Source organism: Rhododendron vialii, chromosome 11a, assembly GCF_030253575.1.
Source record: "Rhododendron vialii isolate Sample 1 chromosome 11a, ASM3025357v1".
NCBI lineage: Eukaryota > Viridiplantae > Streptophyta > Magnoliopsida > Ericales > Ericaceae > Rhododendron > Rhododendron vialii.
This window is the reverse complement of record NC_080567.1, coordinates 27,262,219-27,277,858: the sequence shown is the minus strand read 5'-3', so window position 1 is coordinate 27,277,858 and position 15,640 is coordinate 27,262,219. Positions and strand designations below refer to the sequence as shown.

General features: G+C 37.3%; 1 pseudogene; it reads left to right on the top strand.

The window, feature by feature from the left end:
- Window positions 1-1,855: 1,855 nt before the first annotated feature.
- Window positions 1,856-15,350, top strand: LOC131308705 (pleiotropic drug resistance protein 3-like; annotated as a pseudogene).
- Window positions 15,351-15,640: the final 290 nt, after the last annotated feature.

Sequence of the window (15,640 nt, the reverse complement as noted above, 5' to 3'; positions counted from 1 at the left end):
CCCAGTTGATTGGGGATGTAAGGCTCATTTCATTTTTTTCACAACAGTACTTAGTGATAGTCAATTGGGTTGTTGTCAATGTCTTTTTCACCATGTCAACGGCACCATTGAATTTTTTTTTTTCCCATTGAGAGAGATAAAAAATGGAATTGGCCAAATTGTTTTTTATGGGCTACAAATAGAAATGGAATTGGCTAAATTGTTTTTAATAGAGTTGGTCGATCAGTGACACTTGTGGGTACGTAATTTTCCGCAAATAGAATTGGCCTGATTGCTGATGTGTTTGTATGAGTTTTTGAGAAATTTTTTATGAGAGTAATGATTGGAAGTAGAGGTAATGAGTAGAGAGAGATAGAGAGAGGAATGAGAATAATTATTGGAAATAAGAATAATGGGTGGAGAGTAATAATTGGAAGCAGAGGGTATTTTTTGAAAAAAAAACATTTCAAAAGGTGAAACGAAGAAGGTGGCATTTGTCTACTTTCTGCGACACCATCCATTAAAATAAGTCGAGTGATGTCACAAAAAGGGAAAAAAAAAATAATTGAGGACCGATGTCAAAAAGAGTTGACGGGGTCCAAGAATTAATCAAACCTGATACTAGTTTTAATCCCGTTCCGTTAAGGAAAATAAATACTTATTTTTTGAATTAAAAATTATTGGGGGAGAATACTCTATCTCGTAAAACAAAAAATAAATACTTAAAATTAAGAATCTTAGCTGAATAATAGCCTAGAATAAGAGATCATAATGACCGGCAAATCCACAAGTCAACTGATATATGCATGGAATATATATAGGCACAATAGCCGGAGATTCCGGTGTTGAAATCTCTCCGGCATTTTATAGGCGGAAACCGATCTCTCCCGGCCTCTGAATCGCAGAATCTGGGATGCATTTAGCGTAGGTGGTGGGAGATTCTTTAGTGCTCCCTGATCCTATTTTCATCACACATCGAGATGGGACCTACATATTTTGTTTTAAGCCCCACACCTTATTGCGCTTGTGCCTAAATGATTTCATTAAGCTTAATTAGGACAGAGTGATTGATAAACAATTTATCCCGCTGAGATAAAAGAAACTGTGGGATATATATATCTGTCTAAAAGTATGCATGCACGCTATTTTAAAACACAGCTTTAGGATACAACTGCGTCCAGAATCGGTCAATGCATATGGACTCATGTGCATTGAACGGTACAGATATGGTTGTTTCTCGAATTGTGTGTCAAGGTTATGTGCCTAGCATATTGTAGGGTTAGAGATCAATCCAATCTATTTCTTATCCGTCTGTATTCACATATATGCGGCTAGAAAATGCATTTATGAAACATATTTTTATGCAATTGCCGTGCATGGAATGAGTTCATGCTCGTTCTTCTTGATATGATGATGATGGGAGGCGATCCGTTCGAAATTAAATATAGCAGAGAATCTTCAACTTCTATGTCAAGAAAAATAAGCTAGCGTGATGCCTCGCGATTTCTTTTAGTAAAAAATACGGAAAATAGTGCACTCACAGTCACACACAAACCGTATGTGTGAAATTTACATGTATATATATGTTTAATTTGTTCTCTTTTATATCTATGCCTATAAATTATGTGTCTGTCTCTACCTTTTACTCTTGTCCTACCATCCCACTTGAATCCCTCCTAGCTTGTGCAGTATGGGTGAATTGATTAGTAATCCTGAGACAGAGTCAGTGAGCCTTGAGCTAGCAGAAGTAGGAAAAAGTTTGAGTTCATCGTTCGGGCGCCTTACCTCTAGCTTCAGAAGGAGTTTAGGTTCGACTTCTGCAAACGACGTTGTTGAGAATGAACATGCCTTACAGTGGGATGAGCTTTACCGATTGCCAATGGTAAAGAGGTTGAGATCATCTTTGTTCGATGAAAATGACGAAAGCAAAGTTGATATTCCAGGGAAAAGGGTAGTCGATGTTACTAAGCTTGGTGCTCTAGAACGATGCAAGTTTGTTAAAAAAATAATCAAACACATTGAGTACGACAACCTTCGATTGTTGCAGAGTGTGAAAAACAGATTAGACAAGTACGTCCTTTTTTTCCCCGGTAATTTTTAGATATCCCTGTGCCGATAATCGTTGCACACACTGACACACACAAGCCTATTCGCAGCATACATTAACATCTACAAGAGAGCCAGAGTCGACAAAATTGGTGGATAAAGAATCTTTCAGTGAACATACATTATATGGATTCTTACAACTTTATACCATTCAGTGTGCAATGGATGTTCTTAGTGTTAGATATATTGGCACTTTCCGGGATTGTCCAAAACCTTCCCGCGCAATTTCACTAAGGCCTCTTTGTCAAGCAATGAAGGTTATAGTCACAAGTTTTTAACTTTTTACTATAGCATCACATTGTGGATTGTTCCATACAAAGTGTTTACTCCTCATCCATATTTGTTGTTGGCTCTTCATTTTCATCTCTAATGTCAATGTCGACGTACTTGTTCATGATTGCCGTTTTAATTAAGGATCTATTTATGGGTTATCGAGGCTTTAATTGATTCTGGTAGGGTTGGTGTACAATCACCAAGAGTAGAAGTGAGATATAGCAATCTGCGCGTGGAAGCGAAGTGTGAGGTGGTTCAAGGGAAGCCCCTCCCAACTCTATGGAATTCTCTCAAAAGTATTGTTTTAGTAAGTATCGAATTTCTTCAAGTGAATTAAAAGCTTTCTTAAGCTAATTCTAGACCCAAAAGCAACAATACTTCACAGTTTACAAATTATCGATCGGCTTGTTGGTTTTTTTTTAAGGTTTGGGATTTTTCTTTTGGTATTAGATTCTTTTGGTGTTAGCTATTGTTTCTTTTGGTGCCAGTGGGTTTTCGGCTTTCGTTTTGGTTTGTGGTGTTTTGATTGGCATCTTGCCTTCGTGTGGTTTTGGTTCTCTGGTGGCGTCTGCCAGTGTGCCAGTGATCCTTTTAATCTTTGAATTTCTTTTCAAAGATTAATAAAATTTCTTTTTGCCGTTTCAAAAAAAAAAACTCATTTCACGGCCAAGCTTGATATGATCAATTTGTGTCCTTATGAATGAGCCGTCACACTTTATGTAAGACCCAATCGAGGGGCTAGCTCGTAAGCTAAATGTTGGGTGGTTCTTAGGTCCACAACTTAGAAGTCAAAAGGTTTATGGTACTCCATCCGTTCTTAAATGAGAGTCATTTTAGGAATTTCAACTTTTTCAAGGGACATGTAATCATTACACCTATTTTTCACCATTATCCCTATCTTCTACCTATTTTCCACCATTTGTATTCATATACGAGGGATACTTTTGGAATTTTATCAAATTTCTACTTCTATTTTTTGAAAAGACAATCGTTTTTGAACATCTCAAAAAAGAATAAGGGACTCTCAATTAGGAACGGATGGAGTATAATATAACTCACCAAATACCAAAAGAGGATCCATATCTTGATTGACTAGCTATTTTGATTAATTTATGCATTTTTGTAACAGGATTGTTGCCTACTACCGGGTTTGAAGTCGCAAGAGGCCAAGATAACCATCATTGATGATGTCAATGGTATCATTAAGCCGGGAAGGTGAGATTAATTTGAAAAATAAATACTTATTTTAGTTAGTGAAACCAGGCTTGAGTTGACTTTGGAAAAAACGATTTATATTTTCTAGATTGAACTTAGCGTTATGCTTGTTTTGGCTTACTAATTAAACTGGATTAATTTTTTTCTTTATTTAATTTTCATTTGCGTTTGTAGTTTTGCGTCAATTTTTATAGATTATTGGCTGGTCTTGACAAAAGTGTAATACCTCGTCCCGTATTGAAAGTCTGCATGGATGATCTTGAGTACATAACAAATCATGCGGGCTACTATTAGACCTCGGGCTTAAGTATTTTGGGCCATGTGGTGTGGCTTGCAAATCAAAATCAAGGTACTGGGGCAACAGTTTGCTTGTTGCATTACAGGTTACAAATGGTATCAGCGCAACCTATATACACCATCAAGTGGGCTCATCAAGTTACAGGTGGTATCAGCGCAACCTACGTACACCATCAAGTGGGCTCATACCACCTATAACACCACATGGCCCAAAATGTTTAAACCCAAGGTACTAGTGGTATCTTACATGGTTTATTACATGATATCACAAAAGGAATGAAAAATTAAAAAGTTATGAACAAAACTTTTGTTTTTGAATAAATCCAAAAATATTGTCAGTTTTGGATTATTTTTGTCTTTGGAAAACTTTTTAAAGACGTTGATCACAGTTTTTGTCTGTTTTATATGCCTACGAAAAAACACTTTCATTAATTGTTTCCTTCAGAATGTTGCATTTTTATCAGTTTACTCAAGTAGGCTTATCATTGTTGTAGGATGACTTTGCTGCTTGGTCCACCTGGATGTGGAAAGACTACTCTATTGAAAGCACTTTCTGGAAATCTAGACAAATCTCTCAAGGTCCCTCATATCTTCCCCTCTGTAATACAGTACCAAGCATTGATACCAGGGTGCAAAACGGGTGGGTTTGGGTCAATTTGTACAGTTGTATAGGAGTTGGACCTTTAATAAGTCGTTGACCCAACAACCTATTTAGTTAGACAATTATTACTCATGTCCCGCCTGACTCATTTATAAAAAGTGAACCCAACCCGCCCATTAATGTTATTATGTATCCATAGTTACAAATAAATACCCTATATATGTGGGATTTTGATTTCCGCGCTGCTCTCCACTTTATTCATGAAGTTACTAGTAACTTCATATTAAAAGTGGAGTGCCATCAATAAAAAAATAGAGTGCGAAAATCAGTTTCCATATGTTTATATATTAGCGTGCTAGTAATTTTACATTATCAAGTTTGGGGTGACAATAGAAATTTTGGGGGTGGCATCAATAAATTTTTTTTTGGGGAGGGCACTAGTAATTTTTGGAGTGACAATAGTAATTTTGGGTGTGACGCTAGTAATTTGTGGCATATGAATAACCTATCGGGTAGTATTGGTTGACCCATTTAACCCACCCGTTTAAGACTCATTCAGGATGAGTCTAAATTGGGTTGTGACCCATGGTAACCCGTCTCGTAAGTGGGTTGAATTTGAGCGCATTCAGAGAGGTTTGGGTGGGTTCTTGGGTTTGCGTCAATATTGCCACCCCTAACTCATTCATAGTGATAGGAGCACTCATTACTGATTTGATCCATATTTCATTATGCTTTGGCTACATTTTACCTTTGAGGTTAGCAACAATGGAACAAATTGCACTCCTGAATATTTTTTTCTTTGGCCTATAGTGGATGATGAATAGCGTCAAGATGAGATCTAAATCACATTTGTTAAGTACTTAAGTTGATTACTTCACTCAAGGCATTGAGTGTGTATATTTTTTCTGTGACGGATCTCCTGGATAAGAGCGGTCCATTTGTGGCACAAACAGTATGGCTAAACATTTTACACACGTACTGCTAGCTGTTTGATAGATTTAGCTCTAATTTTGTAGTTTGGTCACTCCATTTGAACGTACTTTCTATTTATTCATCCTTTGCTGCACAGGTTACTGGGGAGGTTTCTTACAATGGATACAAACTGAAAGAGTTCATTCCTCAAAAAACTTCTGCCTATATAAGTCAAAATGACCTACACATCCCTGAAATGACCGTGAGGGAAACGCACGATTTTTCAGCTCGCTGTCAAGGGGTTGGAAGCCGAGCAGGTATGACGCCTTGAGAAAGGAAAAAAAATGGTCATTTTATGAGATTTTTTTTTCCTGTGGGGTAACATTTTGTTTGTTGGTTCCTTGTAAGTTGATGGTTGTAATGGAAATTATGTAATTTTTTTTTGTATCTTCCCAGAGACTATGGTTGAGGTTAGCATACGGGAAAAACATGCAGGAGTTTTTCCAGATGCGGATATAGATACGTACATGAAGGTGCTCTCTTAATATCTCCGTCTTCTTTTATCTTGCTTGTTGCCGGTGTTCCAATATGTTTCATGAGCAATAGAATGTCCTGAGTCTACAATGTTACCTAATGGCAAACTGCGGCCTGCTTCGATTCGGCTTCTTTATCTGTGTGTGGTGAATATCGGAGTCAAAATCCCTCTCTCTCATTTATTTTGACTAGCATTTGAGGCTCTCATTTATTTGGACTAGCATTTATTTTGACTAGCATTTGAGGCTCTCATTTATTTTGACTAGCATTTGAGGCATACACGATGCATGTGCAAGTGCTATCGGAGGCCAAAAGAATTGATTAATCGGAAAACAACGGACTGAACATTGCAATGTTAATTTACCACAAAAAGGTTTGCAACTGAATTTTTTTAATGAAGCATCGTTAAAAGAAAAGACTACTCTCCAGAAATTTTTTAATGGGCAAAGGTCGTTGATTTCATCTTTTGGTGTTCTCAATGTATGTGACTTTGCTAATCTTGTATGGTGTTTATGTTTCTATTTCACCAGGCAATTTCTATTGAAGGGCAGAAGACTACTCTCCAGACTGACTATATTTTGGAAGTAAGTTTTTCAACAGAGCCTGCATTGATCTCCTTCCCTGTCATTGCTCGGAAAATGCTTTACCCATTTATGATATTACCATAATTTCCTTGGTTAATCAGATTTTAGGATTTGACATCTGTGCTGACACAATCGTTGGAGATTCTATGAGAAGAGGTATCTCAGGTGGTGAAAAGAAAAGATTGACTATAGGTACTCTCCTATTTTTGCATTTGGATATGGAATACAGGGAGTTTGAATGCTAGAATTTGATGCAAGGCAACTTACGACAACATCACAATAGGTCTTTGAAAATTTCTATTTCCACTAACTTTCAACTTTTCAAGCACATGCATTTACTATTTAGAACATTTTTATTGGTGTTTTGCAGGCGAGATGATTATAGGTCCTACAAAAGCTCTATTTATGGATGAAATATCAAATGGCTTAGACAGTTCCACATCATATCAAATTGTTGCTTGTCTTCAACAACAAGCACATATTGCGGATGGTACTATTCTTGTGGCACTTCTTCAGCCAGGACCAGAAACCTTTGATCTCTTTGACGACATCATCCTTATGGCAGAAGGGAAGATTATCTATCATGGACCTCTGGGTCATGTTCTAACTTTTTTCGAGGATTGTGGGTTTAGATGTCCTGAAAGGAAAGGGGTAGCTGACTTTCTTCAAGAGGTAAGTTTTTAGTGCTTTATCAGGAATTCTTCCTCAAGCTCTTAATTTCTTCAATGGTGTTACATCTTGACTCCTTTGCAGGTTATATCTATAAAAGATCAAGCACAGTACTGGCACCCAGCAGAACAGTCTTGGAGTTACATTTCCGTTGACTCGTTTTGCAAGAAATTTAGGGAATCTACTTTTGGGGAGAAGATAGATGAGGAGCTATCAAATCCATTTACAAAGTCTCAGAGCCATAAGAATGCAATTTCTTTTAGCAAGTATTCACTCTCTAAATGGGCGCTCTTTAAAGCTTGCATGTCAAGGGAATATCTTCTCATGAGGAGGAATTCTATTATTTATGTATTCAAATCAATTCAGGTTATGATCAATGATTTCTTATTCCTCATCCTCACTTTTTTGGGAGAATTTATTAAATTGAGTTGCCTAAGCGAAGTAGTAGTTGATCCTGTAGAGGCGGTAATATAAATAGGTGGTAATATCAATGAATTCTATTATTTTTGTGCCAAATTCTCATCTTTTAGTGCAAGGCCTCATATAACATAGAAGATTCAATTGTTCTCCTTTGCAGCTTGTTATCGGAGCAGCTTTCACCACAACAATGTTCTTAAGAACTCAGATGGGTTTTGATGTCATTCATGCAAACTCTTATGTGGGTGCTTTGTTCTTTTCTCTCATGATTATTGCTCTTGATGGGTTTCCGGAGGCACCGATGACTATTGCAAGACTTGCTGTCTTCTACAAACAGAGAGACTTGTATTTTTATCCAGCTTGGTCATACGCAATACCAGCCACAATTCTCAAGGTTCCTCTTTCACTGTTGGGAGCTCTAATTTGGACTTGTCTTACTTATTATGGCGTGGGATACAGTCCTGAGCCTGGGAGGTTAGTTTCGTTTGATATATATTTGTTTATTCTTCGAATAAGAAATTGATTTTAGGAAGTTACCTTACTATATTTCTACAAGTTTTTGAATCAACTACTCTGTAATTTTAGTCAGTTTTCATTGATTACATATGTAGGTACCAAGCTTCATTGGTACTTCCAAATACACACACAGATTCCTTGTATAAAGTTTAACTTGATGGAGTAAATTCTCTACCTTTCTCTCTGTATCTTAGGTTCTTCCGACAGCTCATTCTATTCTTTTCTATGCACTTCGCTACAATATCTGCCTTTCGTTTCTTGGCATCTGTCTTCCGTACCGTGGTCGCTTCTACAACAGCTGGTAGTTTGTTTCTCTTATTTACCTTTATATTCAGTGGCTTCGTTATCCCAAAACGTAAGGTTTCACGACCCTTTGTCATATTTGAGTTTCGGAAAACTATATGGTAACACAAAGTTAATCCTTCTTGTTGCTTGCAGACTCTATGCCAACTTGGTTGAAGTGGGGATTTTGGGTTTCCCCGACGACTTATGGTGAGATAGGCCTTGTTGTAAATGAATTTCTTGCTCCAAGATGGCAAAAGGTGAGTATCTAGGCAGGCGCAAACTTTGTCTCTTAGTCCAATTACCAAAATCTTTTCTTTCTTGGCTTCGCAGTTCATTGAACTTCTGTGGTCGTACAGTGGTACACTTAGTGTTCCAAAGCCATTCAAGTTGAGGGCCATTTAGATAATACTAAGCAATATTCAGTTACCATAATTAGCAACTTGAACAAAAGCAGTGGCAACATGATGTCTCAGTTTATTGGATAGTCAACAATAGGGGAAGAACACTGGCATTTCTTCCCTATATTAGCTCATTCATTCTATGCTTTTTAATATTTTTTGTAGACACTTGTAGGGAATACAACAATAGGGAAAGAAACACTTCAAACCCATGGACTTGACTTTGGAGGATACTTCTTCTGGATATCAGTTGGTGCCTTACTTGGGTTTGCAATACTATTCAATATTGGGTTTACTCTAGCCTTAACCTTCTTGAACTGTAAGTTTACCTGTCGATTACATGAAGTCAAAAGAAGAATATCGTAGTGATATATTCTTTTTTTTTTTTGATAAGCATAATGATATATTCTTGTTCTATTTCAAAATGAAAATGCAGCTCCTCAGTCTCGTGCCATTATTTCCAAAGAAAAGCTCTCTGAAATACAAGGAACTGAAGATGCCTCCAATGGTTTTAATAAAGAAGCAAAGTCAAAGAGTTACTAGAAATCTACATCAAAACCTCATAAAGGTCGTGTTTTTTGCATTATTCGTCTTCCTCTTCTAATAAGTTTTAGAACATTGGTTCAAATGCTAACATCCTTTGTTAATTGTGTTGCAATTTTATTCCTACTTCAATTAATGAGGGTGACTAATCAAATTTTACAGATCGGCTGGTTTTACCTTTTGAGCACCTAAATTTAGTGTTTCAAGATGTGCAGTACTATGTCGAAACCCCTTTGGTATTCACATGAACAAATCTCTTACAAATTTTATGTGGCCGTTGGATACCTGAAGTACTCAAATGATCTTAACTTGGGTGATTTTCCATTTTGATTCATCTCAGGCAACGAGAGAGAAGGGTTTCACTCAGAAAAAACTTCAACTTCTTTGTGATATTATGGGTGCATTAAGGCCTGGTGTTCTTACCGCGTTAATGGGTGTCAGCGGAGCTGGTAAAACAACTCTTCTTGATGTTCTTGCTGGACGGAAAACTAGTGGCACCATGGAAGGAGATATTAGGATTGGAGGACATCCTAAGGTTCAAGACACTTTTGCTAGGATTTCGGGTTACTGTGAACAAAGTGACATTCATTCCCCACAAGTTACAATAGGAGAATCCATCATCTTTTCTGCTTGGTTGCGTCTGCATCCTGAAATTGATCCAACGACTAAATTTGTATGACCTATCTCTCAAGTATATATATGTACATGAGTTGAATTTGATCTCGGATTCTTCCAACATATTTAAAGATTAATTTCACTTTCACAGCCTATGTATATCTCCACAGGAATTTGTGAGACAGGTTTTGGAGATCATTGAGCTTGATAAAATAAGAGATTGCTTGGTTGGATTGCCCGGTGTCAGTGGTTTATCAACTGAACAACGAAAGCGGCTTACAATAGCAGTGGAGCTTGTTGCTAACCCCTCCATTATTTTCATGGATGAACCTACAACTGGATTGGATGCAAGAGCAGCTGCAATTGTCATGCGGGTTGTGAAGAATGTGGCTGATATGGGCAGAACAATTGTTTGCACAATTCACCAACCAAGTATTGACCTCTTTGAGACATTTGACGAGGTAGGACGATAATTAATGCATTACTTTATGTACTTGGGACATGAGTCAACTTGGACCTTGAAGTGGAATTAAGAATTTAAACCTTAAGCTGTTTCATCACAAGTAGTGACTAGTGGAATTTTTTTCTTTGTGGGTTAATTATTGGTTGGAAAATTTCCCAAATTGTCCTGTATTCAAAAATCAGGCTTCCCAAAGAAAACTTACTGAAAATAGGCTAACCAAGAGAAAAGGTCTAGAACCTACTTCCTTCTTGACTTGAAGCTGTCTGAATTTAGAGTTACTTTTTGTGGAGTTGCCGTTGTTATAGCTAGCTAGCATTAATTATACGATCGATTGTGCAGCTCCATGTGTTTTTTATTACTAGTTCATGTTGTTCCTCTTATTTATGAGTTGCAAGCTCATTATGCATTGATAGGCCTTTTCCTAAACAAGGCTTCCAAAAGAAAACTTACTGAAAATAGGCTAACAGGGAGAAAAGGTCTAGAACCTACTTCCTTCTTGACTTGAAGCTGTCTAAATTTTAGAGTTACTTTTTGTGGAGTTATAGCTAGCATTAATTATACGATCGATTGTGCAGCTCAATGTGTTTTGTATTACTAGTTCATGTTGTTCGTCTTATTTGTGAGTTGCAAGCTCATTATGCATTGATAGGCCTTTGCCCAAACAACTTTAACGCATGAGGAAATTTTTAAGGGAGAAAATTGAAAGGGAATCCAAAGACAAGATTGGTTCATTCAGCCTATCATTGAGCTAGAAAATCTTTTATAGTGTAACCAAGTGTTAATAAATCGGTGACATGTTCACTTATAAGCTAGAAAGTAATAGGATTAGCTAGTATATTTGTGCTGGCTCATGCACTTTTTTCGCTAATTGAAGTTGTGATTGTTTTAGGGTGGGTGGGACTGGGTACGTTACTATTCTTAATGTCTTCTTCGGTTAGTATGGTTCGCATTGACTGTCCTCCTGAAGATCACATTTGACTACAACAAATATAAGAGGTTGAACTAAGTTTCCATAATCTTATCAACAGTTCCTACTGTTTTATGACTTCGAATGGGCCTTATACCAAAATCTTTTTAGATTATTCCGTTATTTAACATCTATCAGCAATAGATTCTAGTTTTTGCCCGTCTATTGAATAACAACTATACTTTGGCACTTATGAAACAAGTGATGATCAAGACAAAATCATAATTCTTGTATGAAGACCATTCAATTCATAATTTTCGCCTTTGATATTCCATTTGTACTTCAACACATTCAATACCCATTTGGAACACATTGCAGTTAGTTCTATTGAAAACCGGTGGGCATATTATCTACTCTGGACCACCGGGTCAGCATTCAAGCAATGTCATCAGATATTTTGAGGTGGGGTTGCTACAAAAATACGCATGCCTTTCAGATATTTTATCTGTTCTACTTGTATGGGTTCTGAGTAAGTCAAAAAGTTGACGATGATTCAGCTTGATTGCGACCATTTCTCTCTAACAGGATATCTCTGGGGTTGCAAAGATTAGAAATAATTACAATCCAGCAACATGGATGTTAGAGGTCACTTCCACAACGGTAGAAGCCGAACTTGGCTTAGATTTTGCACAAGTTTATAAGAATTCTGTCTTGTATCAGTGAGTACATTGTTTATCAATTTCTCATTGTTTTCGTTGGGATGATCATTATGGACTTGCTTGGCATGACTTCAATGCAGAGTTTCTAAAACTCATTATCTTTGGCACACATCTATCTATTCTAATATACAAAGGGAGAGCCCCTTTTGGTGTGGACAAAAAAATGAAGCTGGCTCACACTTTAGTTTCCAAAATTACCCCAGAATTTCCATTTTAATCCCACATGTGTGCACTCTTGTTCCCCAAACTGCAATGGGTAAATATGACATATCCTCCTGAATTTGCAACATCAGCGGGGTTTCAAATCCCACAGAATCAGAGCCCATTCCCATTCTCTTGCATTAAACTCATTTGTTCTTTTGTTGTCGTATCAAAAAGAGAATGACAAAGATCCTTCGAAGGAGCTCGTTAACAATGAATTTGCTCTAAATCTTCAAAAAGTTTGAGAAAGAACAGTTCCAAACAAAGTGTGGCACCGAGATTGCTTTGATTTTGAGTTTCATACTGTTCAAGTGAGTCTTTTTAATTTTCTGAACAAAATTGGGCTTATGTATTTTGAAATTTTAATTTTGATTCCTAATTTCTCATCTCAAATTTCATCAAAGTAAAAGATGTTATTCGCGATATTGTACGGATTGTTTTGATACCATTCTTAACTTTCTTAGGACTCATTTCTGGTTATGGTGACCATAGGAACAATAAAACACTTGTAAATACTCTGAGTGCTTCTCCCGATTCAAATGGCTTGAATTTTGCGACCCGCTTCTCACAAAATGGTTGGGGACAGTTCAAATCCTGCCTTTGGAAACAACATTTGTCTTACTGGAGAAGTCCTTCATACAACTTGATGCGCTCTGTGTTCTTGCTCATCGCATCTTTGCTCTTTGGGGTTCTATTTTGGGATCAAGGGATGAAAATGTAAGTAACAACTACAATGCACAGTGATGTCAATATTATATGATAGTGAATTAGGTATTTCTAGACAAAGAATCACTATGAGATTGGTTTCCTGATTCTCTTGACCTAAAATGACTCGGTTTCAGGATTCAATCATTACGCTAATCAGCAGACTTCGTAATGTCTAACATGAACATGCTTTTATTGGACAGACATGATCAGCAGAGTCTTTTGAATGTACTCGGGGCAATGTACTCTGCTGTAATTTTCTTGGGCATAAATAACTCTTCGTCAGTTATACCATACATCTTAACTGAACGATCAGTTCTCTATCGGGAAAGGTTTGCAGGAATGTATGGCTCTTGGGCTTATGCACTTGCTCAGGTAACCTCTTAATTACCCAAAGCTTAGGTAACTGTCAACTGTTGCAATGTTGCCAAGGTTCATGGTCCAACTTGAAACCTGAAGTCTAAATATGCATGCTTAATATTCTTGTATTTCCTGAATCAGCATTTTCTTCCTTGCATTTCCGAGTATTTAAATATGCATGCTAAATTTTGCAGGTTGTGATTGAGGTTCCCTATCTCTTAGCCCAAGCAATTGTTTTTGCGATCATCACGTATCCGATGGTTGGGTACTATTGGTCAACCTTTAAGGTTTTATGGTACTTCTACGCAATATTTTGTACATTGTTGTACTTCAGCTATCTTGGAATGCTGATTGGTGCAATGACGCCGAGCTTGCCAGTGGCCTCAATGCTACAGTCACTGTTCTACATGATATTCTACTTGTTCACTGGTCTTTTGATCCCTAAACCCGTAAGCTACTAGCCTTAACTTGGTGTGGTACATTGAGTGTCTTTTGCATTCAGCTATTCTTTAGATAATCACTCAGTTGTACATTCTATAGTGTGGTCAATTGATGGAATAAATAACTAGGGGGAAAAACCATCATGATCACTAGGCAAGTCAAGTGGTAAAAATATCAATTATAAGCTTATTTAGCTTAAGTGGTGATGATGAGCATGGAAAAGGAGAAGGGAAAATCTGGAAATTTCCTTGGAGTAGGTTTGTGGCATCATGGACTGAAGCTTTGGTTTTGAGTTAGTATTTATTTTGTGTGGCTGGACATACTCTATGCCATTGTAAAAGGATTAGAAATCAGGGGAGCCTTTAAGCCTTGTAAAACAAGGGGAACCTTTAAGCCTCTTTTAATCTTGCTTTCCGGTAGTGAATTGATGATGAGATTTTTTAGACTGTTTTGCGATTATTTACAGCAGTTGCCAGGCTGAAACACCTCTTCCCCTCCCCTCCCCTCTCCCTTTTTTCTTCCTCCAAACTACCCAAGTGCTACTCTTCACAGAATTAAGAAAGGTTTCACTTTTCTACTCCTAACCCCTAAAAATCATACCAGAATCAACTCTAAGTCCTCATCCTACTTCTTGGCCTTTTATTCGACTATCAACGCTTAGTTACTCGCCTTTTTGGCACTTAAGTATCCTGTGACTTGAATATCCCATGGCTTGTAATTTTCGAAAATCCATCCAAACTCACACCGGTTGATCTCCAAAACCAAGAAGATGTTTTCTCCTTCTTACAACCTAAATGGTAGATGCTTTTCAGCAAAACCCGCCACAATGTATATAGGACCTGTGTAGGCAGCATTATTCCAACTTTCCTAATGCTGTCCTAGATCAAGTGGCTCCTCTGAGCAATTATCAATGGATGAAAAAGAGAATGTCAGGGATACGAGTTTATTTGGGTCAATTGTTCCATTTATTCATAAGTGGATTTGCTGTTTGGACTGTGGGCGTCTTATTGGAAAAATATATGTAGGGAAGTCACCATAAAGCTGATACATGAAATGAGTTGGTGAAAATGAGACTATTAACATGAAGTGAATAATCTATGAGGAACATATTTTCGCAAACTTTTGCCAACACACTAAATTCTAAATCTTATTCTCCTCCGCAGTCAACAAGTAAAATGTTAATGATACTTATCTGTTTGGATCAGAATTTTTTGCTGTTTCTCTCATTTCTTTTCCTTTCATTTCTTGTCAATGTTTACTGACCTATTTGTGTTTATGTTGCCTCTTGCAGCAAATTCCCAAGTGGTGGGTCTGGATGCATTATCTGACTCCTACGTCTTGGACCTTAATGGGTATGCTTACTTCACAGTATGGAGATTTAGATAAGGAGATTCTGGTCTTTGGTGAACCTAGAACCGTATCGGCCTTTTTAGGAGATTACTTTGGATATCAAAATGATCAGTTACCCTTTGCCGGTGTTGTTCTCTTTATTTACCCCATGGTGTTTGCTTCTCTATATGCATACTGCATAGGGAAGTTAAACTTCCAGAAGAGATGAGTGTTTTGAAATCATATGTTTTGCTGTTAAGATGAATAGTTTGTTTAAGTAATCACTCCATGAGTTTGTGTTGATATCTTTTGTACTTCAACTCTTGCTATTTGAAAATGGATGAAAGGCAGATAAGTAGATAAAGAAAATAGTTGAGGTGATTGGGACTAATGAATTTGACAGGGTTGTGAAAATGGTGGGAATTAGTCGAAAAAGCCATAACCCGTGGGAAATATGGGAGGAATTTGCAGAAAGAGAAGATAAGGGAAGGAGAGCAGGGAGGGTGATGGAGAACGTACGTATGTGGGGCGGAAAACATGGCGATGGGGTTTGCAGTATACATAATCACAT